The sequence below is a fragment of the Gossypium hirsutum genome, chromosome A06 (assembly GCF_007990345.1).
Source record: "Gossypium hirsutum isolate 1008001.06 chromosome A06, Gossypium_hirsutum_v2.1, whole genome shotgun sequence".
Classification (NCBI taxonomy): domain Eukaryota; kingdom Viridiplantae; phylum Streptophyta; class Magnoliopsida; order Malvales; family Malvaceae; genus Gossypium; species Gossypium hirsutum.
Genome location: NC_053429.1, coordinates 114707261 through 114734791, shown reverse-complemented (window position 1 = coordinate 114734791; position 27531 = coordinate 114707261). Strand labels below are relative to the sequence as shown.

At 36.0% G+C, this 27531-nt stretch overlaps 1 non-coding gene across 1 annotated transcript; it reads right to left on the bottom strand.

The window, feature by feature from the left end:
• Positions 1 to 23711: 23711 nt before the first annotated feature.
• Positions 23712 to 23818, bottom strand: LOC121231730 (small nucleolar RNA R71). Its single transcript, XR_005929785.1, has one exon. It is a non-coding gene; the product is annotated as a small nucleolar RNA R71 (small nucleolar RNA).
• Between the last annotated feature and the right edge of the window lie 3713 nt (positions 23819 to 27531).

The following is a 27531-nucleotide window of genomic DNA, read 5'->3' as shown; positions in this document are numbered from 1 at the left end:
TATTCGTTTGTTTGGATCTTCCATGACCTGGAAGAAAAAATTGGAGCATTTTTTTTTCCTTTTATATCTGTCGTTGAATGGTGGTCGACAAACAATTCATGGATATTCATTTTTTTTTATTTCTTATCGATATTGTTTTCTTTTTTATCTTCAAAAATAGTTATTTCGTTAAGTTCTAAAATCAATATTATTTTGTTCAGAAGTATTTATTTTTTAAACATAAATTTTTATAATGTCTAGCTATGCACATTTTTTATACAAGATTTAGTTGGTAGCTGAGTGGGTTAGCTCATTTTCTTCCTAATATAGGTGGTTAGAGACTTAGAGTAGGGGAGAAAAAAGGTTCCCTATGAAGAAGATGGGAAAAAAGGTGGAGAATCTTGATAGAGCAGACCCCCTTAAATAGGGTCCTTAGAAATGCATATAAATGGGCTTTTTTCGGATTGGATTCCGGGTCACCAAAGCGGATAAGATTTCGGGTCAGGTTGTGATATATTCTATAACAATTCTATAATAGTTTGTCCCCCACCTTGTCGGAGAAGAGTAATAAAGTGACTCTTCTAAGATAGACTTACACGCATGCAACATGTAATTAGAGGCTTACTATGTAAGTTTTAACTCGAAACTTTACCGAGTAAGTTTTGTTGTTTGACAGTGTAGTACAAAACTTAGAAGGCTATTGGGGAAGTGGTTTTAAAGACCATGAGATTTTTAAAAATTTGTAACCAGAAACCCGTGTTCATAAATCAGCAGACCATGAGAATAAAGTTGTGATTGTAAATCAGCGAACTCTTAATGAATTGTTCATGATCATAAATCAATGAACTGAAGCTGTGATCGTAAAACAACGAGCTTTAAAAGTGACATTTGTGATCGTAAATCAACAAGCTTTTTAAATGGAGTTGCGATTGTAAATTGGCAAACTCTTAATGAATTGTTCATGATCGTAAATCAATAAACTGAAGTTGTGATCGTAAATCAGCGAGCTTTAAAAGTGATAGTTGTGATCATAAATCAGTGAACTGTTTAAATGGAGATGCAATCATAAATCAATAAACTGAAGTTGTGATAGTAAATAAGCAAGCTTTAAAAGTGCCTGTTGTGATTGTAAATCAGCGAACTGTTTAAATGGAGTTGCGATTGTAAATCGGTGAACATTTAATGAATTGCTTATGATCGTAAATCAATGAACTGAAACTCTGATCGTAAACCAACAAACTTTAAAAATGACAATTATGATCTTATATCAATGAACTGCTTAATGGAGTTGTGACAGTAAATCGATGAATTCTTAATGAATTGTTCATGATCGTAAATCAATGAACTCAAGCTGTGATCGTAAATTAGCGAGTTTTAAAAGTGACAGTTGTGATCATAAATCAGTGAATTGTTTAAATAGAGTTGTAATCGGAAGTCAGCAAACTCTTACTGAATTGTTTATTATCCTAAATAAATGAACTGAAGCTGTGATCATAAATCAGTGAACTTTAAAAATTACAGTTGTGATCTCAAATCATGAACTGTTTAGATAAAGTTGCGATTATGAATCGGTAAATTCTTAATGAATTGTTTGTGATCTTAAAACAATGATGAAACACCCCTTACTCAGTCCGATCGCCATACCCGAGCTATAAGATGCTACATGATCGCCTCCAGATGTATTAATGCTAGAGTGTGAATACTGCAACTAAAGATATGGAATTGAGGCGGTGTCTGCAAGTATACAGGTCAGGTTGTAGTATAGTTTGTTTACAATGAAACGCTTGGTAAGTATTTTGAGGATCATACTCAAGGGATTGCAGTTTGGGAAAAACTGCTATTAAGCCAATTACTAAAAATAATTACTAATCTACTTTGGTCACAAATCAGTAGCTTTAATCAAGAATCAAGATGATAATAATAATCAAATAAATTGAATAAAATCTAAATCTACTCCTAAGTTAATGTATTGGTTTTTCCTATTCCTTGTTTTGATTACGCTTCCTTTAGCTTAGATCCAATTGTTTTACCTAATTAACTATTGATGTAAGGTTCTAAATAGTTGATTACTAATGAACCTAGCAGGGCTTCTTTATCACACCCTAAAAACTAGGCTAGTAGAAATTGGGTTAGTGAACCGAGAGTGGTCACACTCATACTTTTCTTAAGATGACCTTGGCACATTTGATAATATATAAGTATCAAGTCTAGTGATTTAGTAGTGGTGGAGTTTTCCTTGAAGACCTACATTTGAATCCTTTCCATCACATTATTTTTCTATTTGGTGCAAATTTGCTTTAAACCTTAGTAAATTTCACACCATGCTTTTAAATAAATGTTGCAGGAGTGTTAACAATCAAGTGAGTTGGCCTAGTGGTTAAGAGCATAAATAAATTTCTCAAGGTCCTTAGTTTAATTCCTCTCATCCTGATTAATTTTATTAAAATTTTTGCTCATAAAACCTTTGTCAAAGTTTCCATTGTCATCCCCTTCTAGTTATCATGCAATAGAAGATTATTTTCTTTTTTAACTAGTCAACTTTCCCCCATAAACCCCCTTTCACTACACATGTTCCCCATGATCCACTTTTCATGCCATTGTCCTCCAAAGCTTCCATTTTCTCCCATTTACCAAGCTAGAACCATCCATCCCACCTAAGGTAGCCACCATTCACATTTTTCTTTCATTTTGTTTTCTCTTACTCTCTCTTTGGCCTTTCCTCCTTCTTGGTATTCCCTTCCTCACTTTTGTTTTATTTTAGCCTCTAAACCTCCTTATTTTCACCACCAATTTCTATTCTTTTCACCACCACTTCACCATCACCGCACCACGTTGGACCACTATCGCACCACCACTATAACCATAATCTTTTTTATTATTCTTTTCTCTTCTAAAAGGCTCATCACTTCCACCTTAATCTCTATCGTTACATTTTGTAAAACCTTGCTGGAATTTTATTTCATTTTATCCCAAATAGATCATTTTCTATCAACTATTTCTTCAATTTATCTTTTCTCTCCTCTTGATTGGTGGATTCAACAAAGTTTTGGTTAAGGAATAATGCAAGTATGGATGATTTGGGTATAGATCTTCACTTCTTTCCATCATTTTTATTAAGAGCCGAATATAGTAGTTTTTTAGATATCGCTCTTTTCTGAAATTAACATCTCGTATAATTTTTTGATGATGAAGGACCAAATACTGTTGTATTGGAATGTTCGTAATTTCAGAAGTGATTCATATCCCTGATTTAAGTATCACAAGAGTAAGTATTATCATAGAAGCCAAAGTCTAACTGCTAATCAAAGATTTATTAATGATATTTTAATGATGGATTATTTGTTTTGTGTTTAAATCTAAGATAGATGTAATTAAATCCAAGAATGGGCGTTAGAAGGAGTTTTCGAATTGGATTTGCTTAGATTAGGTGTGGGTTTAACTTAATACAAAATATGTGTGCATAATTGTTAAGTTAAAAAAAAACATATATTAATAATTAATACTCTATTAAGTTCTCTGAAATGTAATTATACGCGAATACACTACGTATTCAAAAAGAAGATGATAAATCCGTTAAAAAGGATGATTTCCAAGTAAGTGATTTTTAATTGATTAATCCATGACTATGTGATTGTGTTTGTGAGATTATTGATAAATGAGATATTATGTTTATGTTCTGATGCTCATGATGTGTGATTTTATGGAATTATCTGATAAGCATGAAATATAAATCATGTAACTGTTTCTATTAATTAAAAATGTGATTTGCATGTAAAGCATACCCATTGTATTATTTTATGATATAAATTTGATTCCCATGTTAAGCATGCCCATTAAAAATATTGTTTCTATATGCCATATCACATGCATGTGGTTGGGATGATATTGAAAGGAGGAAGATTCTAGCAGATTAATGATATGTACATTTTGGTGGTTTAACCACATTTTCTAGCAGTTTATCTTTGATTCTGGTGGCTTGTCCACATATATCTGTATCTGGCAGCCTGTCTGCAATATCTGGTGTCTTGTCCACAATTGTGTTATTAGATGAACGAGTTTTAGGGAACTCTTTTATGGTGTGTAGTAGAGTTAGGTAGGAACTTTTTAAAAATTTTACATTGATTTTTTAAAACTTCGCATTGATTTTTGAAAACTCTGCATGTCGCACCCCAAAATTGGGCTTAAAAGTTTTGAGGGTAAAATTGAGATTTTTCCTTTAGTGAGCTCAAAAATTTCGTTAGCATGGTATTTAGAATTGTTTTTTTCTATGGCATTTTGGAAATTAAAACAATTTGTGAAATAATGTTCAAAAGACTTTCAATTTTGAAATGATGACTACTTTGTAAAAGGGTCTAAATTATGAGTTTTTAAAAGGGAATTAAACCAAATTTTACTTTTCACCCTATTTTCTATCTTCATCTTTATAAAAGCCGTTAAATCACATGTTTTAAATAAAAGCTGAAAATTGGATCATTAATGGTGGATTTTGTGATTTTGGATAAAAACGTGGTTTCAAAGTGTTTTCAATTAGTTTTGACATGATTAGAAGGTTTCTAAGCCTACTTTAAAGTTTCATTGAAGATTTCCAACGTTTTAATGAATTTTCGTGAAAATTCCATAAACATGTCAAAAATTTTGATACCATGAATTGAGTAGTTTTGAGTAGTTTAAAGGATGATAATCAGTTGTAGGTGAATTATTAGATGAATGGAATCATTTTAAACAAAAAATTAAGTATAAATTGAGATATTTGAATTTCAAGTTTGTTATGTCGAAGGTTTCAATTACAAGAGAATTTAGGTTAGGCTTGTGTTTTGATTGTTTGAAGTGAGTCTTTGGCTGATTGTTGATTGTGTGATTTACCTTGTTGAAGCTTTGGAATTGTTAGGACCTTTAACGAGTAAAGATAAAGGTAAGGAAAAACTAATTTAAGCTTTTGGCAATTAGGCAAAAGCGTATCGGTGAGTGTTTGGAATCACTACTTGTAGACAAGATTCATAATGTTAATTTTGAGCTTAAGAATAGCCTAAATCCTACCCTAAGTTCCAAGTGTAATATTTCTATTTCCCTTACCTTATTTTGGCAAATTATGTGATTATGTGAATAATTGTGGATTGATTATTATGATACGATATTGTGATATGAGATATGTGTGATGACTATTGTGACTTATGTTGTGTTGTAAGCATGATATACATGCCAAATGATAGTGATAATGATATGCTAATAATGCAAATATGCAACAAAAGCGATCGAAATTTCGGTAAGAATATATGTGTTGAATTGTGGAATGTGATATTTTTATGTCAGGTAATATGTGAGAATACTCGTATATGATATATGATGTATTGATTTTAATGCACACATATGTGGACGGATATGTGATGGCTCAATGAGTATAGTTGTGGCACTTAAAGTGCAAATAAATGTGAATCGATAAGTATGCATTGTGTACAAGTTGTGATGTAAATTGATGAATATGAACAAAGATGATATGTATTAAATCAGTAATTAAACATGTGTAATTGTGGATATTTTGACCTTGTGATCTCTTGAAACTGTTGGATATAGTTGGCATGCCATAAGATTGTGAGTACTCACTTATATGAATTGTGTTTTTGGCCAATTGAGGCCTTGTGACAGGTTGGAAAGATAAAGGAATGTGAGCTAAGCTTCATTCAACGGGAAATGTTTGATGTGTTGGAGAGTGTTAGCTTTATGCTTCACTTTTTGGGATATGTTGTAACACCTCAAACCTGGCCCAGACGTTATGGTCGAATCTGGCGATGTCACATTGAAGTGTTTTTCACAAAATATAATATCATTGAAAAAAAACCCGTTCTATATTTAACCTCTTTATGATCTTAACGAAGATTTTAGAATGTCTCGTCCCTTGTTAAAATTCAAGTCCTTTAACAAAATGTTAATCATATTCAATTGTTATTAATTTTTAAAACATTGTTGATAAACACCAAATTATACATAGTTTTACCCAAATACTTAGCATATTTATGGATGTTTACTACTAGATTTGTGGATTTTGGTGCTCTTAATCCGGTTATTCCATGTTTTGAACTCAGGAGAGCACCAAGAGTCAAAAGGAGCCAAAAATGAGCTAAAAAGAGACAAAATGGACCAAATCGAGAAGTTCACACGGCTTAAGCCTTGCCACACGGGCTGCTCACATGCCCGTGTCATTCGAGGGTGTCAACCAAGGCTCTCACAATTTACACGTCCTGGCCATTGACCCACACGGCCATGTGCAATTTAACGGATCAAACACGGCCTGGCAAACACGTCACACGGTCGTGGCACACGGGCATGTCCCTTTTTCCAAGAGTTGTATTTTACATGAAAAATGGTACTTAGGGAGGAAGAAAGCCAACCCAAAAGCCTATATAAACACCCTAAGTGTGACCTAATAAGGGGGCCTCTTCCAGATCTTTTCTGGAATACAGAACCACACACCAGGAATTACTTGAAGAAAGCCAGACGATCCATCCCAAAAGCCAGAGCTACTCTAAAACTGAAGATCTCCCTCAGAATTCCTTCAAGGGTTTTTAGAGTTTTCTTCATGTTTTGTTATTTTTATACTTTTGAGGTGTACTCTTATTTTATTATGAACTAAACCCCTTAGATACCTAAGGGGATAAAACCTATGATGGATCTTGTTATTATTATCTGAACTGTATGACAAATACTTGATTTGTTCTTAATTATGTGTTCTTAATGCTTGAGTTAATATTCTGGGTATTAATTCATGATTTGATGTGCTTATGCAGAGGAGGAATAGACCCTACCTAAGAGTTGATTTGGCATAATTAAGCGGAGTTGATCGAATGCCTAGAAATAGGGTTACGAGATTTTATCAGATTAGGGTGAAACCTAATGTGGGAGTCCATAGAGTGATTTACTGCTTCCCTAGGAGTTTTAATTAAGAAAGAAATTTCGATTAATTCAACTGAGGGTTAGACGTTATTAGTCTCGAAAGGGATAATAACATAGGTTAGGGAATCTCACGGATCAAGTCAAGTGAATAAATAGTCTGGTTCAGAGTCAGATAACAAGTGAAATCTAGGTGGATTCCTCCTTGGGTGTCGTCTTTATCAATTGCTTTTCTTCAAGTCTTTTTCCAAAATTTCTCTTTGCTTTAATTAAATTAGTTAATTAGTTTAGATAATTAGTTTAATAAACAAACCCTTTTATTCATAGGCTAAATAATAAAAAGATAGTTATTACTAGTACTTTTGGTTCCCTTGGGTATGATATCCCGGTCTTGCCATTATATACTATTGTTCAATAGGTGTGCTTGCCTTTTCATCGTGATAATAGTTAGTCTAGGTTTGATCTTCATTATAAATATTTATTACTTGTTATGAATCACGTGATCAATTGTTTATTGCGGAAACTTTTAAAATATGTTGCGTAAACGTGGTGTTTTGAAAAACATTTATCTTTTTGAAAACCCACCTCCTACTGCTAGCAGATATAAATCAAAATAAATAAAATCCCAAATTAAATATTAAAAATTTAAGGAGGCCTTATTACATCAAAATACCCAAGTTAAATTACTTATTAATTAAAGGTCGAATACGGAGGCATGTGTGGTTGTGTGGCCATCTCCGAGTCTTTCACAGCACCGATCCGTTTAAGATTGGGGATTACCTGCGCAGACAAACGAAAGGGTGAATTTATGAAAAATCAGTGTGTAATCCTTTAATAAACAAACAGCCAGTCATGCAGTAAGCAAATACATTCTAGGCTTAAGCCCGTATCAGTAACAGTTCAGTTTCAGTTAGGGCCTTAGCCCATTACAATATCAGTATCAGTGTGGGCCTTAGCCCATTTCAGTGTCGGTAATAGTACAAATATGCAATCAGAAATCCTACCCAACCAGCCTCTACACTCCACTCTGTCCAGCCTTATCACAAGCAGAAGCTTCGGTTAATTGCCTAACAATCGAGTTGAAGTGAACCCTAACCAAACACTTATTCGAAAGATTACCTATCCCTCTCCTTGATTGATTGATTGAGGCTTGCGCAAGAGATTGGTTGCAACCCCTAAAAGATTATATATATCCCAACAGAGACTTGTTATCTATTACCATACTTGTAAATAGTTTAACCAAGTGTAAAACAACTTACTGAAGGCGTAGAACTAAGAATGAGAGATAGAAGTATTCGGCCAACACCCAAAAGCACAACCTTAAACCGAGGGACGAGATAGAAAAATCGCACCCTATCAATAATTGGTAGAGAAAAGAAGTTGTTAGATGAAGGATAATTACAACAGAGAGAGGGAGACAGAGAAAAGGAACTGTACAGATTGATCAAAGAACACTTGCCTAGTCGAAACAACAATAGAAAGATATGAAGAATTTGACCAAAGTAATCAGATGAGAAGAGAGGGAATCCGTTAGCACAAAAGCATTGAAAGAGTGGAGAAGATGTACTCGGTCAAGAGGAAATTAATTGAGGAAAGAAGAAGAAAGATAGAATCGACCAAAACCCCAAGGCTAAAAATCGAAAGAGTTTGAGAGAGATGAATGAAATAGGTATTCGGTCAAAGAGAGAATTTTTTGAGAGAGAGAAGCGTAGAAGAGGCAAAGATGACAATTGAGGGACCTGAAGAGGAGTGAAAATATGAAATTAGCAAATGCAAAAGGTACTACCTAAGTTTCCTAGCACTATTCGACCTCTAGAAAACAAAAGAAAAGAACCAAAATGTTCACCAAACTCGAAATTCCTGAGTGCCTACTATTCAAAATCGACAGACTACTCCCTCTCACCATAACTTTCCTTGATTTTCTCCTAAAATCCCTCATCAAATCTCTTAAATCGATCACACCTCCCTCAACTACTCAATTCGAATTCCCCTTAACAACTTCAGTGTTTCGGTCAACCAAGGACACTTCAACAGCACTTGCAGCAAAATAAAACACTCCACTACCCCCACCAGGATTCAAACCTCAGTCATCTGGCATAGGTAACACGCCACTTACTCCCTAGAGCAGCAGGCTCTTTATGTCATAAAATACCCATATTTATTTAAGAAGCCTACTGACTAGAGACGGGGTTAATTCAATTAAGAAATAAAATTTTTGTACAAGTCAAGGCTTGAACCTAAAACTTCTCGGACACTTCCCAGAATACTTAACCATTGAAGCAGATACACACTTGTGTCACAACCATAAAAAAATAATTATTTAATATTTAGGGTGTTAGAACTCTACCCCTTAAAAGAAAATTTCAGCCTCGAAATTTACCTGATCAAAACAGATGAGGGTATTATTGTCGCATCGCCTCATCGGGTTCCCATGTAGCCTCCTTTGAGCTGTGATTATGCCTAAGTACCTTAACTAGTGGGATCGATTTTTTTCTCAAAACTTTCACACCACAGTCTAAAAACTGAATCTGCTTCTCCTCAAAAGTCAGATCTGGCCTAACCTTAAACTCCTCAGTCGAAATGACATGCGCAGGATCAGAGCGGTAGCGCCTCAACATAGAGACGTGGAATACATCATGAATTTGTTCTAATTCTGGAGGTAACTCAAGTTGATAGGCAACCGGTCCTACACATTTCAGTATGCGATAAGGCCTAATAAACCTAGGGCTCAACTTGCCTTTCTGTCCAAATCTCAACACCTTCTTTCATGGTGAGACCTTGAGGCAAACAAAGTCCCCCACAGAATACTCAATCTCTTTACATTTTAGATTCGTATACTACTTCTGTCTATCTGATGCCGCCTTCAGTCGATCCCGAATTAGTCTAAATTTATCCTCAATATCAGAAACCAATTCAGGCCCAGAACACGCCACTCGCCCAACTCAGTCCAACATGATGGAGTACGACACCTACAACTATAAAATGCCTTGTAAGGTGACATATGTATGCTAGACTAGTAGCTATTGTTATACGCAAACTCTGTTAGCGACATGTAACCCTTCTAACTGCCTCAGAAGTTTATCACACAACTCCTTAACATGTCCTCCAGTATTTGAATCACCCTCTCTGACTAACAATCTATCTGAGGATGGAATGCAGTACTGAAGTCTAACCTTATACCCAGAGCCTCGTGTAACTTCTTCTAGAACCGAGACGTGAAGCAAGGATCTCTATCAGATATTATGGAAACTGGTACCCCATGCAGTCTCACAATCTCAGACACATACAGCTTAGCCAGCTTCTGCAGCGAGTAATCGGTATGAACTGGTATGAAACGAGTAGATTTGGTCAATCGATCCACGATGACCCATACTGAATCCTTTTTAAATGGCGTTAGGGGTAGCCTACTAAGAAAGTCCATAGCCACTCTCTCCTACTTCCAAAGTGGAATCTTAACTAGCTGTAGCAACCATGAAGGTAACTAATGTTTAGCTTTAACCTGCTGGCAGGTTAGACATTTACTCACAATGTCGGTAATCTCACGCTTAAGACCTGGCCACCAATATAACTCACGAAGGTCTCGGTACATCTTATTTCCACCAGGATGCATAGCATAACAGCTACTATGCACCTCTCGCAGTATAGACTGCCTTAAATCAGTATCCTTCGGTACATAGATTCTCTTACGGAAATAGAGTACCCCTTCGCTATTCAGTCTAAAATCTGATGTGATACCACTTTCAATCTGTTAGATCGAGAACCCAGTGACTCATCCTCCAACTGTTTACCCCTAATCTATTCAATCCACGTCAGTTTAACTTGGAGCTCAGCCAACAAGCTACCATCATCAAATAAACTAAGGCGAGCAAACATCGCCCTCAGATCAGTCATAGCCCTACGGCTTAGTGCGTCAGCCACCACATTAGCCTTACTAGGATGGTATTCGATCATACAGTCATAGTCTTTTAGCAGATCAATCCATCTACGCTGCCTAAGATTTAACTCCTTCTGAGTGAGGAGATACTTAAGGCTCTTGCGATCCGTGTAAATGATACACTTATCACCATATAGGTAATGCCTCCAAATTTTTAGTGCGAATACCACTGTAGCCAACTCCAAATCATGCATCGGATAATTCACCTTATGAGCCTTAAGGTAACGAGGCGCATATGCAACCACCTTACCCTCTTACATCAACACACATCCCAACCCAACATGTGATGCATCACTGTAAACAGTGAACTCTTTCCCAGACTCTGGCTGTATCAAGACAGGGGCCTCAGTCAAAACTTTCTTGAGCTTATCAAAGCTCTATTGCTGTGCATCAATCTAGTTAAATGGCACACCCTTATGCAACAACTTAGTCAGAGGTGCAACAATCAATGAAAACCCCTCAACAAATCGTCTATAATACTCTGCCAATCTCAGAAAACTACGAATTTCAGATACCGTCTTAGGCAGCTTCCAGTCCAGAACAGCTTCGATTTTTCGAGGATCAACCCTAATCCCTTTGGTAGATACCACATGACCCAAAAATGTTACCTTTCGCAACCAGAATTCACACTTACTGACCTTGGCATACAGTTGTTTCTCCCTCAGAATCTACAGAACCACTCAGATATGTGCATCATGTTCATCTTCAATTCTCGAACACACTAGAATGTCTTCAATAAAAACTACTACGAGCCGATCCAGATAAGGCTGGAACACTCGGTTATTCAGATCTATAAAAGCCGCTGGTGCATTCGTCAATCCAAACGTCATCATTAAGAACTTGTAATGACCATAACGAGTCCTAAACACTGTCTTATACACATCAATCTCCTTAACCCTCAATTGATGGTACCCTGATCGGAGATCAATCTTAGAGAAAATTGAAGCTCCACGAAACTGATCGAATAGATCATCAATTCTCGGTAGGGGTTACTTATTCTTAACAGTCAATTTATTCAATTGCCAGTAATCGATGCACATGCGCATGGATCTATCCTTCTTTTTTATAAACAAAACTGGAGCTCTGCATGGAGACACACTAGGTCGGATAAACCCTCGATCTAATAATTCTTGAATCTGAGCCTTAAGCTCCACAAGCTCCTTTGGTGCCATTCTATAAGGGGCGATGGACACCGGAGCTGTACCAGGTAGGAGCTCAATCCCAAACTCAACTTCACGATTTGGAGGTAACCCAGGCAGCTCATCAGGAAAAATACCTGGAAAGTCTTTAAGTGTTCTAATATCCCTAACAGAAGAAATCTCAAAATCTGAAACACCGATGTAGGCTAGATAAGACTTACAACCCTTATGAACCAATTTCTTGGCCCTTAATGCAGATATCACATTTGACAAGTAGTTTTGATGCTCCCCAATTACAATTACCTCCTCATCCTCCGCAGTTCTCAATACCATCCATTTAGTAGCACAATCTAAGTTTGCCCGATGTTTCACCAACCAATCCATTCCCAGAGTTAAGTCAAATTCTCCAAAAGGAAGTTCTATTAAATTAGCCAAAAAGATCACTCTTTGAACCTCAAAAGTTACATCTCCGAATAATTTATTTACCCTAACTGACTGGCCTAGTGGACTCAATACAGTAACCTCACTCGTGGTGCTTTCAACCATTATACCCAAAGTCTCAGACATAGTACATGCTATATAGGAATAAGTAGATCCAACATTAATCAGTGCAGTATAAGGTACATTATGGATAAAGAATGTACTCGTGATAACATCTGGGGCATCTCCATCCTGCCGGCAATGTAAAGCATAAACCAGAGCTAGCTATCTTATATCAATATGACCAGTACCTCTGCCTAGTGCCCTTTAACCACGGCCCAATCCATTGCCACCTCTGGCCTAACTACGGCCTCTCGGAAACTGTATATTACCCAAACCTGTAGCTTGTATATGCTCTGGCCTTCGTGGACAATTTCTGATACGGTGTTCCAATGATCTGCATCTCTAACATGCCCCAATCCATGTCCAGCACTCACCCTGATGGCGTCTCCCATAATCCACACAGTGCTGCGGTCCCGTAGCAGCAACAGGGGCCCCAAATCTGACTGGCCCATCAACTCTGGCCTTTTTCTTAGGCTTCAGAAATGAACTTGAGGGCTCCGAATCCCTCTTGTTCATACCTCTGTCATTTTCATGGTTTTGTCATTCTGTACGCTTCACTTCTTAGGGAATCTTCTCCTTATCCACTAAAGCAGCAAAATCTCACTCCCTCTGCGGAGCTATCAAAACCCTTAGGCTATCTTTGAGGCCGTCCTCAAAATGAGCACAGTGCTCATATTCAGTTGCCACTATCCCATGCGCATAGTAGCTTAATCGCAAAAATTATTCAGCTACTGATTTATCCCCCTGAGTCAAATTCAAAAACAATCTCATCCGGGCATTCACATAATTGGTGCCCATATATTTTCCCTAGAAAGCAGTCTTGAAAAATTCCCAGGTCAACCGATCGGGCTGAGTTCCCTCCTTAACTGTAAGCCACCACTAATAGGCTTCATCTTGCAGCAGTGACATTGCACCTTTTAGTTTCTACTCGAGGGTGCATTCGAGGTCGTCTATGATCCTCTATGTGGCTTCAATCCAATATTCTACCACATTAGGGGCAACTCCAGCGATACCCCTAAAAATCTCAGCCCCATTAGACCGGAGTCATTCAGTAACCGACCCATGGCCCACAGTACTAGTATTGGGCCCAGTGACCCTCTTCAGAATTCTTAACATGGCTTGGGACAATGCAACATCCCCAGCCACGCTATCATGAGACCTAGTCCCAGTCACAGGTGAAGCCGTGCCTCATTAGCTTCAATATTAGGCATGTGACCAGATAAAGAAGACCTAACCCGAGCCCTTCCACGGCCTCTGCCGCGGCCTCTTGTACCCCTTCCATGAGTGCCTCTGGTGCTTATTATGGATTTGCATTTTATCTGTATTAACAATTTTGTGCATCAGTTTACAATTCCAGTGTTTATTAACGGATATTTTACGAAAGGCAGTATCAGTATTTAAGAGTTCATTTTCGCAGATCGTAGTCTTACTATAGTTTACCTTATATAGTGTATTTCAGTACAGTCTACTACCTACAGTAGTCTCAGTATTTCAGTTTTAAACAAGCAATAGCTTTTAAAAGACTTACAGAATCAACGCTGGAGACTCGGTGTACCACACATTCAGTAAAAACATTTCAAAATACTTTCAAATCATTTGAAACAGTTCTTCTTGAAATTTCAAGTTTTAAAAGAACCCCAAATCCACAACCGAGTTTACAATCTGGCTTTGATACCACTAAACATAACACCCCAAACTAGGCCTAGATGTTATGGCCGAATCTAGCAATGTCACATTGAAGTGTTTTTCGTAAAATATAATATCGTTGAAAAAATACCCGTTCTATATTTAACCTCTTTACGATCTTAACGAAGATTTTAGAATGTCTCGTCCCTTGTTAAAATTCAAGTCGTTTAACAAAATATTAATCATATTCAATTTTTAATAATTTTTAAAACATTATTTGTTATGGAAGCTTTTAAAATATGTTGCGTAAACGTGGTGTTTTGAAAAACATTTATCTTTTTGAAAACTTGCCTCCTACTTCTAGCGTATATAAATCAAAATAAATAAAATCCCAAATTAAAGATTAAAAATTTAAAGAGGCCTTACTACATCAAAATACACAAATTAAATTACTTATTAATTAAAGGTCGAATACGGAGGCATGTGCGATTGTGTGGCCACCTCTGAGTCCCTTGCAGCACCGATCCGTTTAGGATTGAGGATTACCTGTGCAGACAAACAGAAGGGTGAGTTTACAAAAACTCAGTGTGTAATCCCTTAATAAACAAACAGTTAGTCATGCAGTAAGCAAATACAATCTGGGCCTAAGCTTGTATCAGTAACAGTTCAGTTTCAGTTAGGGCCTTAGCCCATTACAGTATCAGTATCAGTGTAGGCCTTAGTCCATTTCAATGTTAGTAACAGTATAGATATGCAATTAGAAATCCTACCCAACCAACATCTACACTCCACTCTGTTCAGCCCTACACTCCATGTGGGGATAAAATCAACCCACCCATCCCTACACTCCAAAATAGCACCGGTTACGACAGTAAATAGTATTTGCAGCAGAGCTGCCAGTACAGTACACTTCCTCCAATCATAATAAACCCATACCCATGCAACATATATAAAATGACATGCTTAATCAGTCATACATCTCATAAGGGCATAATAGTCATTTTAACACATAAGGGCATAACTGTCATTTTATCAATTTTAGGGGTCTAGGTATACTTACCAACCCAATAGTAGGTCCACAGTTGTCTAGGGTGACTCGTGCAACCTTAATAATCAAACAGTGAAAATGGGCCCAAAGCCCATAATACGGGCCTATGTGGGCCCATATACCTGTGTGGCCCATATAGCCCAGAAATGGCCTCGGCTGTGTGGATTAGACAACCTAGCCCAACGTTCTCCACACATTCGTGTGGTTTACCTGTATGGGGCCTATATGCCCATGGGGCACACATGGCCCAAATCGGCCTCAGGCCATGAGATCACTCATGGCCTGCCTTAACGATCTTACGCCCATGTTAGGTGTTTGGATTACCACACGAGTGAGCGCACACTCATGTAGCATCAATGGTTACCTATTTCAGCTTTTTTCGATTTTCGATTATGGTAGTGTTGTTACACACCTGATTGCGAAAGTGCGCAACTAGCCTACGAGCACTCCAACCTATCACAAACAGAAGCTTCGATTAATTTCCTAACAATCGAGTTGAAGCGAACCCTAACCAAACACTTATTCAAAAGATTACCTATCCCTCGTCTTGATCGATCGATTGAGGCTTGCGTAAGAGATTGGTTGCAACCCCCTAAAGATTACTTGTATTCCAACAGATACTTTTTATCTATTACGATACCTACAAATAGTTGAACCAAGTGTAAAACAACTTACCGAAGGTGTAGAACTAAGAATGAGAGACAGAAGTATTCGGCCAACACCCAGAAGCACACCATTAAACGGAGGGACGAGATGGAACAATTGTACCCCTATCAATAGTCGACAGAGAAAAGAAGTTGTTAGATAAGGACAATTACAATAGAGAGAGGGAGATAGAGAAAAAGAACTGCATAGATTAATCAAAGAACACTTGCCTAGTCGAAACAATAATAGAGAGATATGAAGAATTCAGCCATAGTAATCAAATGAGAAGAGAGGGAATCCATTAGCACAAAAGAATTGAAAGAGGGGAGAAGGTGTACTCGGTTAGGAGGAAATCAATTGAGGAAGGAAGAAGAAAGATAAAATCAACCAAAACCTCAAGGCTAAAAATCGAAAGAGTTTGAGAGAGAGGAAGGAAATAGGTAGTCAGCAAAAGAAAGAATTGTTTGAGAGGGAGGAGAGTAAAAGAGGCAAAGATGACAATTGAGGGACCTGAAGAGGACTGAAAATCCGAAATCAACAAAGGCAAAAGATATTACCAAATTTTCCTAGCACTATTCGGGCTCTAGAGAAAAAAAGAAACAAACCAAAATGTTCACCAAACCTGAAATTCCTAAGTGCCTACTGTTCAAAATCGACACACTACTCCCTCTTACCATAATTTTCCTTGATTTTCTCCTAAATCCCTCCTAAAATCCCTCAAACCGATCACACCTCCATCAACTATTCAATTCAAATACCCTTCAACCACTTTAGTGTTTCGGTCAACCAAGGACACTTCCACAGCACTTGCAGCAAAATAAAACACTCCACTGCCCCCACCAGGATTCAAATCTTAGTCCTCTATCATAGGTAAGACGCCACTTACCCCCTAGACCAACAGGCTCTTTATGTCATAAAATACCCATATTTATTTAAGAAGCCCACTGACTAGAGACAGGGTTAATTCAATTAAGAAACAAAATTTTTGCACAAGTCAAGGCTTGAACCCAAGACTTCTCAGACACTTCCCAGAAAACTTGACCACTGAATCAGATACACACTTGTGTCACAACCATACAAAAATAATTATTTAAGATTTGGTGCGTTACATATGTTCAACTCTATGAGTCAATTGGTGTGTTGGAGATCCGTGTATGCGATGTGAGATGATAGAGCTCACTTTTATGTTTCGTAGCCTCAAGTGCCAAATTATCATTTAAATGTGATCATATATATTGTGATAATACGATGTGAGATGGATTCATAAGCATGTGAATAATATGCTAAATAAGTTTATTTAAGTTTCATGAAAATGTTAGTATGTTCTCGTAGTAAATTGTGTATGTAATTGTGATTTGGGTCATTTTGATTTAACATGTGAATGCATGTGAATATATATAAGATAGAATTGTGAGTTATTAAAGCATGTATACATTGTCAGTCTTGATGAACTATTGTAAAATGAATTATTTGTATATGAGTTGAGTGTAGTTATATGTAAGAGTATATGCTAATTTTATGATTTAATGAAGCGTGAATATGTTATTGTGACTTCGTTAGAATATGGTTGTGAATGTGTTATAGCATGCTCTTGTTTAACCTTTGATGTTGTGAATACACTGTGGTTACTCCGACATTCACTGAGCTTGTTTAAGCTTACCCACTCTCGCTAACCATTGTAAATATTTAGTGTTTGCGGTGTGAGCGATGCGGGGGATACCAAAGAAGTGATCCAAGTTAGGCTTTAGTATTTGCAAAGGTGGTATTAATATTATTTTTAGAACTATGGGGATAAGGCAATGTGGTTAGAATTTGATCGATTATTATTGTGGTTATCATGATATTTTATGGGTTTAGTTTTCTAGCACTTTTGGTGGATGTTATAATTATTTCATTCGTATTGTTTTGGTTTGAATATTTGCTATGTTGAAGTGCCATGAACTGTATGTATGGTCAATGGACGTTGAATAATGTGGTAAAATTGTTGTATGAACTTTGCCATAATGTTTTTATTTCTTTCATAGCTTATTTGTTCTTAGGATTTATGGATATTGTTCTTGTTTTACCGTTTGCTTACTCGGACATGTTTTTGATGGTTGAACTATTATTTGGTCGTATTGGTGATTACTTGATAAAGTAAAAGTTGCATGTTGAGTAGTTATTATTTTGAATGGATATTCCTTAATTGCTAAAGTTTTGTGGCTTGGAGCATTGGTATCAATATCTGAGTTTTAGAAACGATACCTTCATGGTTTTTGAAAGTGCAGGTAGTTAGGAATGTAATTTGGTATCGGTACCATATCATGAGTATTGATACTTGAGGTAAAATAATCATACGTTATAAAATGTACCAATAATTTTTGAGATTTTGATTTTAAACGAGAAACAGTATGCTATTTTGGTATCGATTTTCCAAGCAGTATCGATGCCATTTGAGAGAAATATCGACACCTCTGATTCATTATTAATACCTACTTGAATAATTCTGAATTTTTGTTTGGTGGTATAGAAGCATGTTTAATTCTCGTTATAAGTTTGTTTGATGAATGTTGAGCATGTTTTAATGATGGCTAAAATATGTGTGACTTGTAATTATTCAAAAGCTAAATTGGAAGATGTCTGCTTAATAATGAAAGCATTTGTAATGCTTATGATGTGTGACAGTGGTGTGATATCCTGATATTCGAGCGTGGAAACCGGGCCTGGTATAGGGTGTTACATTGCATCGACATTGTCATACATATTGATTTCTGTGAAATTGGACTACTTGGATATTTTTTTGCTATATTCTGATATGTATATTTTAATTACTGTTTGTTACCTAAGTTAAGTCTATGTGGAATTGAACTGTATCAATCCTCTGTAACACTTTCATTTGTATACTAAATTCTTGTTTAGTACTTGAGTTAAGTCTCAAGCTGGGCTTAAATAGCTCATCCTTCTTTAGGTTTCTGTCCTTTCAGATTTCTCGCAAGCTTAGGATTTGATGAAAGCATTTGAAGAAGATTCTCGGAGTTATTTTTTAAATAAAGTACTTAAAGTCTATTTTGGTATTTTGGGACTGTTTTAAGTTTGACTTGGACTGTGGCATGGGACATTCCTTTGGGGATTTTTATTTTGATTTGCATGACTTGATTGCATGACATTAAGTTTTAAAAATTGCATAAATTAGTAATTGATAAGATTATGCATGAAACTTGGTTTTTACCAAAACTTGACAAAATCACTCTTTTCAGCTGCAACAATGAAAATAAGTTTTAGAAAAAAACACGACTTAGATTTTGAGGTTTTAAATTGTCTATTGATGTTTTATTGAGTTTATATGAAATATTGACTTTTAACAAAATATGGTTTTAGCAAAAATTTTCATTGCGGATTTTATAAAAATATGTTAATATTACATTTTTCAGTTACAATTCCGAGAAACAAGTTTTTAATAAAATTAGACTTAGTTTTCAAATTTTCTAATGTTTACAAATAAGATTTCTAAAGAAATTTTATTTTCTAGAGTTAAAGTGTTTTCCCGAATAAAGTCGAATAACCAAGTTCTCTAGTTTTAAATAAAAAGACAAATGATTTTGAAATATTATTGGAATTATGAAAGTTTTGAATAGTGATCAAACTTTTACAAATAAAATACCAAAATCATTGATTTTGAAATATTCGATTTCACTAGTTAAGCAAATGGTTTAAGAAAGTATGTTTGAAAACTATGAAAGTTTTTTTGGGCCATTCCAGTAGCCAATGTAGTTTTTCGAATTCGGCTATAATGATTGGGCCGAGATTGGGAGGTTACATTCTCAGCCTTCCACTAACATAACTAGTCGGCAAGAACTACTCACCTCTTGATGAGAGAGTTCAAATCAGGGTACGGTAAGGTTTTCACGGATAGACAAAACTGGTTTTAGGTTAATTCCTTCGTATTTGACTTCCTAGGGTTTAAGTTATTCCTTCCCTAACCACTGATCTGCTAAGTGATGCTTGGTAGGCAATACCGGTTTTAGGTTTCTAGGGTCGTCAATCCTAGGGTTTAATTATACTCAACAAGATTAACCAATCCAAATTGAACTTTACCTGTCAATCAATTAATTAGATTAAAACAGTTGAAACTTGCGAAATATGTATAAAGCATAAATTGATTCTAATATTTACACAAATATTCAATTAAAAATGTTAAAGAAAGAGATATAAAGAGTAAAATAGGGAAAAGAAATGCCCATGGATTTATTGATGAAAATGTGGCTCCGGAACAATCTCCACTCGCGAAAGTCTCACTTCAGAATAGGATTTTCTGATTACAAGAATATAAAATAACCAAAATAAAAACCGAGAACAAAATAGAAACCTAAGAATAGTTTCAGTCTTTCTAAAATTGTGAGTTTAAACTGATTGCAATGGCCTTTATATAGGCTAAAATAAGAATATTAAAGTGCCTAAACTATCTTTGAAGTCTTTAGAGTTCAACTAGGACAAATACTCTTAATTTCCCTAAAAAATGCAACTATCACGTGTAAGGACTTTTTAGGTCGCGCAAAAGCAGTGTTGCAACGCAGCCTACAGTGTTGCAACATAGGGGGTGTGTCATGACATAGCAAGCAGTGTCATAGGTTTGTTTTTGCTTCTATCTTTGATGTTGTGACATTAGTATCTTGGTATCGTGACATAGGCAGCAACTTCGGCCCGAATATGCATCTTTAGCTCTCGATTTATCCTAAAATGTAATAAAAAAATACTAAAAGTATAAATTACTACTTTAAGCATGAAAACCTAAATATATACTAAGATGCTTTGATTTAACTATTAAAGAAGCTAAAGTTATGTGTAAAAAGGATGTAAATAATAGTGTAACTCGTGGCAGATCAAACTCCCCTACAATTAACTTGTTGCGTATCCTCAAGCAACCAAAAGAAATATTTGGGATAAAGAAAAAAAATAAAAAATGAAAATGACTTGATTTTTTTCTTCAAACAAGCTAGATTTAGTAAAGATGGATGTAAATAAGAACTTCACATCTAAACTCTTCCACACTTAACTTTTTGCTTGTCCTCAAGCAAACCAAGTTTAGACACTTAGCATGCAATAAGAAGACGTCCCTTGGATATTATTATTACTAAGAACAAGATCATCAAATATTAAAGGTATAACAATTCTTATCTCACATGCGACTTAACCTTGATAGTTCGATTCCTTTAAAACTTTTTAAAGCAAATTAGGATTAGTTTACAAAGTTACATTACTAACAAATTAACAGTAATTCCCATGACCAAATGTCTAACAATATCACCATTAACATAAATCAAATAAATATGTAGCAGACACAATCATGTGAATAAAAAAATATTCATGAAGTATAATTGTTAGCAATTCCAAAAGATTATGCATAGAGAACACTTAAGTGACATTGGTCTTCTAGGCTTGTAACGTTTTGAGGCTTAGGACAGTATGAATTCAAAGGAAGATATGACTCAGAATGGTTTAAACACTAGAAATAGTTAAGCACATGACATTGTTGCCTCTTTTCCCCCTAAGGGTCCCTTCCAAGCTCACCGCCTTTTGTCTCCCTCTCTTAACTTCCTTATCTCTCTATGTAGGAAGATAGAATACAATACTAGCAACTATGGTCGGCTTAACGTGTTCTGGTGCATTGGTGATTGAGTTTTCTCTCACTTTTGTAATTTATTATTTTGTCACTTGAACCTTTACTCTTTTCTCAGTCACAATGCTTTTGTTTCCATTCTATAATTTTTCTTCTTGTTTTTACATTTGACTTTTTTGGGATTTTTCTTTTTCGCACATTTTTTTCAACCTATAATCAATGTATCACATTGTTTCTTCATTTTTAACTCTTTTTTTAAACCACTGATAAACCGTAATTTATACATATTTTTACCCCATGCTTAACGCATTTTATGGATGATTTCCTATTAGAATTGGTGAATTCGATGCTCCTAATGCTTTAATTTCATGTTTTATACTCAAGAGAGTATAGGAGAGCAAAAGGAACGAGAAACGGGCCAAAAATGGAGAAAATGGGCCAAAGTATGAAATCAACACGGCCTGGACCTCCTCACAAGGCCAGACCACACAGCCGTGTCAATTTGGCAGGCTCGAGCACGACTTGAAGTAATCGCCACGGGCGTGTCACACGGGCATGTCCCTGCCGAGCCCAAGTTGAGTCCAATTCAGAAAAGGCTAATTTCGAGGGCTCTTAGGCATCCCAAAGCCTATAAATATGCCGTAGAGGAGGAAGAAAAAAGGAGGCACAGAATAGGGAGTAAGGAATTACTCCAAGGAAGCCGATTGATCCATCTCAGAAGCCGAATTCACCATCAAGACTAAAGATCTCTCCTCAATTTCCCCTTCAGGAGTTTTGGGTTTTCTTTATGTTTCGTATTCTTTATTATTCTGAGATGTTTTCTTATTTAGTTATGAACTAAAACCCATAAATACCTAAGGGGAATGAAACCTAAGACGAATCTTGTTATTATTTTTTGAATTGTATGATAAATATTTAACTTGTTCTTAATTATGTGCTCTTAATTCTTGTTTTGATATCCCAGGATACTGATTCAAGATAAACTCTTATTCAGAGGAGGAATAGACCCTGTCTAAGAGTACATTTGTCATAATTAGGCAGAGTTGTTTGCGCTCCTAGACATAGGGTGAGAAGATTTTGCCGGATTAGGGTGAAACCTAATAAAGGGATCCATAGATCGAGTTAATACAACCCTAGGGTGTTAATTAGAGAAAGGTCTAAATTATTCAATCTAGGGATTAGACGTTATTAGTCTTGAATAGGGATAATAACATAACTTAGGGATTTCTACGAAACAAGTTAAATGAATAAATCGTCCGATTCGGAGCCAGAATAACAAGTACAGTCTAGGTGGATTTTTCCTTAGGTATTGTCTTAATTCAATCGATTTTCCCAAAAGTAATTCCCCAATTCCATTCTTTGTGAATTCTTAGTTTAGATAATTAGTTAGTTAAAACAAAAACCTCTTTATTCTAAGGCTAGATAATAAAAAGATAGTCATTAGTAGTACTTTTAGTTCCTTTGGGTTCGACAATCTGGTTTTGCTAAAACTATACTACTGTTCGATAGATACACTTGCCTACATCGCGATAATAGTTAGTTCAAGAATGAGTAAGTATAAATATTTAAAACCTATCACGAAATCACGCGATAAGTTTTTATCCCCGTTGCTAGGGAAACTAAGATATTAGGAACACTCAATTTTTATTACTTTAGCCATTTATTTTTCTTGCACTTTAATTTATTATTATTATTATTATTTATTAATTTACTTTTTCCTTCTCTTGGCAGGTTTTTATAGTTTATGACTAGAAGAAACCTGTCAGGACCACTACTTTTGACGAAGAAATCAATCGCACGGTTCGCAAAAACCAAAGAGAAATAAGGCAAAGCTTAAGATACACAGAGAACGAGCAAGAGGATGATACTCAACCCCTAACCGAAGAGATGGCTGAAAACCAAGACAATCACTTACCTCCTGCAATTGTGGCTAATCAAAATCTTGCTCCACGCATTATGTATGATTATGGTAAACCTTCTTTAATAGGACCTGAATCAAGCATAGTTAGACCTGCTGTAACTGTACATACTTTTGAATTAAAACCTAACACTATTCAAATGATACAGCAATTTGTTTAGTTTGATGGTTTGCAGGATGAGGATCCCAACGCTCATTTAGCCAACTTCTTAGAACTATGCGATACATTTAAAATCAAGGGCGTTTCTGATGATGTCATACATCTTTGGTTGTTTCCCTTTTAATTAAGGAACAAAGCGAAACAGTGGTTGAACTCGTTACCACGAGGGTCAATTACTACTTGGGAACAAATGACAGAAAAATTTTTACTAAAGTATTTTCCGTCGGCTAAAACGGCTAAATTACGTAATGATATCTTTTCTTTTGTGCAGATGGATTTAGAAACACTCTACGATGCATGGGAGAGATACAAGGACTTACTGAGAAGGTGCCCTCACCATAGGTTACCGCTTTGGCTCCAAGTTCAAACATTCCATAATGGTCTGAATCCTTCGACTCGGCAAATGGTTGGCACAGCTGCTGGTGGAACCATCAACAATAAAACACCTGAAGATGCTTATGAGTTCATAGAAGAGTTGTGTAACACCCCTATCCCGTAACCGTCGCCGGAATAGGTAAGGGGCATTACCGGACTTGTAACTCATGTCAGAACAGTAAAATTTTAAACTTTTTCTTGAAATAAAGATCATTCATTTAAATAAGTACTAAGCACAGCCAGGGATAAAATTTAAACTTCACTAAGTAAACATTCAAAAGATGCCATTTTCGCATGGCTTATATACATTAACCAAAAATATCCTTCCGCCACTAGTCTATTCTATACATGCCAAAAGATAATCCAAAACGTAGCAGTACCAAACAATGGATAGTGATAGTGTGACTAGTTGCTGACGATCCCCGAGCCTGTAGCTTCGCAATGAGATCTATAAAACAGAGGAAACAGAGTAAACGAAGTAAGCATTACAATGCTTAGTAAGTTTTAAGCAGTGTCAACAGATAACAATCAAATTATAACATAGTTGTTCGTATTTTTATTTCACTCTTCCTTCGGGCATACCATCCCTTTACCGAATATGCACATCTCATCATATACAATAGGTAGATAAACTTTCACATAAAAGTGAGCTCATGTGACATAGATATATCGTATGATTTCACATAACCTCTCACACTGATCCGATGTCACATAATCATAGGAATAGTCTCATAGATTGCTCTCGTATGCATCACATAACTACCTTATGATTTAGTGCAAATCAAGCTCACATATAAACTTGGAGTACATACCTGTTTAACCTTTCGCATTGAATATATTTATAAGCAATTCTTATTACGAAGTCTTATAGCTTTAACCTCTACTCGGATTATCGGTAAGACCTTTAGCTCAGACGAAATCTCCACACGAAGTTATCGGGTCTTACCCGGACAAAATCTCCACACATAGTCATCGGGTCTTTAGAGCTCGGATATAGTACGAGCACGAAGCTTACGGACATTAATCAGTGATAATATTCTCGCATAAAGCCTGCGGGGTTTTAACCCGGATATAGTACTGACACAAATGCCCTTCGGGACTTATCACATTTATACACTTTCACATCCATCACGTTGGCCACTCGGCCCTGTCACATATATACACTTTCACATTCATCACATCGGCCATTAGGCTTTATCACATATATACACTTTCACATTCATCACATCGGCCATTAGGCCTTATCACATATATACACTTTCACATTCATCACATCGGCTATTAGGCCTTATCACATATGTATACTTTCACATTCATCACATCGGCTATTAGGCCTTATCACATATATATACTTTCACATTCATCACATCGGCCATTAGGCCTTATCACATATATACACTTTCACATTCATCACATCGGCCATTAGGCCTTATCACATATATACACTTTCACATTCATCACATTGGCCATTAGGCCTTATCACATATATATACACTTTCCCATTCATCACATCAGCCATTAGGCCTTATCACATATATATACATGTTCACATCCATCACATAGAATCCTAAATCAAAATATAGATTTTCATGTATTCACATCACAATTATCCAATATACTTCACATATCACATATACTTTCACGTATACACACTGTCTTGGCTGAATCTACATATATCATTTTCCAATATCACAATTTAGAATTCACGTATGGGTTTAATCAATAGCTTATGAGCAACTAAAACAAGTTTATCAAGGTTTACAACACAATCTCAAATTCAGCACAAGCTGTTTTTCCTGAGCAATAGTCACTAAATTATTTATAACTGGAGCTAAAAAACTCCAAATCACTTTCTGTTAATTTTTCCTGAATATAGACTCATATATCTTCCATCCATAAAATTTCCAGAATTTTAGGTTTGGCCAATCAATACCAGATTTTTCTTAAAATTTCCCCTGTTTCACTGTTTGACTAATCTGACCACTCTTCACTACGAATCAAATTTATCATTTTACAGAATTCAAAATGTGTTGTATTTGATTTCATTTGAAACTAGACTCATTAAGGAGTCCAAGCATATAAATTTTATCTTATAACCATTTTTGTACGATTTATAATGATTTTCTAAAAACAGAACAGAGGATTACAGTGTCATTCTGCGCTGTCTCACACAACTTTAAATATCTCATTATCGGAAATTCCTTTGCTTACACGGTTTCTTTTATAAGAAACTAGACTCATTAAGCTTTAATTTCATGTCTCTTTCAGCCTCTAATTCAAATCCCTAAATTTATGGTGATTTTCTAAAGTCACGTTACTGCTGCTGTCCTAAGCAGACTATTTCAAATTACCCTTAAATTCCCAAGCTCAAACACTTCAGAACTTACCATTTGAGTTTAGAACATATCATGGCCACATCATATCTTATTAAATCAACTCATCATGTCCTATTATAATTGAATTTACTCAACGTTTAATCACTTAAAACTTACCTCGGATGTTGTCGAACGATTCCGATGGCTATTCGACCACTTTTTCCTTCCCTTTATCGGATTTAGTTCCCCTTTGCTCTTGAGCTTAATTTAACAAATAAATTGATTTAATCATTTGAGCATCGAAAAGAGGAACTCAAGATACTTAGCCCATATATATATACATTAGACATTTAAGTCACATACATATGAAATCATGAATCAACTCAACATATTAACCCACACTTCCTTTTAGCCGATTGTCTAAGCCAAGATAAAAGCATCAATATGCTTGCCTCTAACCGAATACATGCAACACCAATCTTCTTCCTATGGCCGAATATGCATGTCTATGTTGAGGCCGATTATATGCTTAATACTTCCTGCAAGTATGGTTACTTGTATTGATTATATATCATCTTGTTTCAAGTTCAAAACTCGGCTAATACGCATATATACACTAGTAATCAAATACTAACATTTTGCACTTCACCTTACTACCATTTCACATCTATTTTCTACCATGGCCGAATGCATCAAGACACCATACCATTCAATTTTGGTCATGGGTTACACAAAGAACTTAATGTCTAACTCAAAAATGCCAAAAAGAAAATCCAAGAGTCATCAATCACCATCACATGTATCATTACAAAGCTTTACACTTAGCATGCAAATGACATCAACACAAATCCACCTTAGCCGAAACTTAACTCATCTTCATGCCTCATCACCACAACATCAAACATTAACCAAGAAGACAACACCCATGGCCGAATATCATCTCCATCTCATAGCAAAGATTTAAACCATGGGCTAGGTAGAACTCAAACTAACAACTAAAAACATGCATGAATCTCAAGGACAACATCAAACATACCTTAGTCTAGCAAACCACCATAGCCGATTTTCTCAAGCTCTTCCCCTTCCTTTCTTTCCTCTATTCGGCCAAAGATGTTCAAGAATGAACACTTTTTTTTTTGTTTTCTTTCTTCAATTCACGGCAATGGGGGGGGGGGGAAACATGGATGAGACAATTTTTTTCATCATCATTTACCTTTCCATTATTATTTTATTACCCATACTCCTTATTTTATTTTATTGTTTCCTCCCATGATGCACCAACACAACATGTCTATGGCATGTTTTGCCCATCACCCTTTGTCCATCCTAATGTCATGGCCGGCCACTACATATTAGGGGGGGAAAATT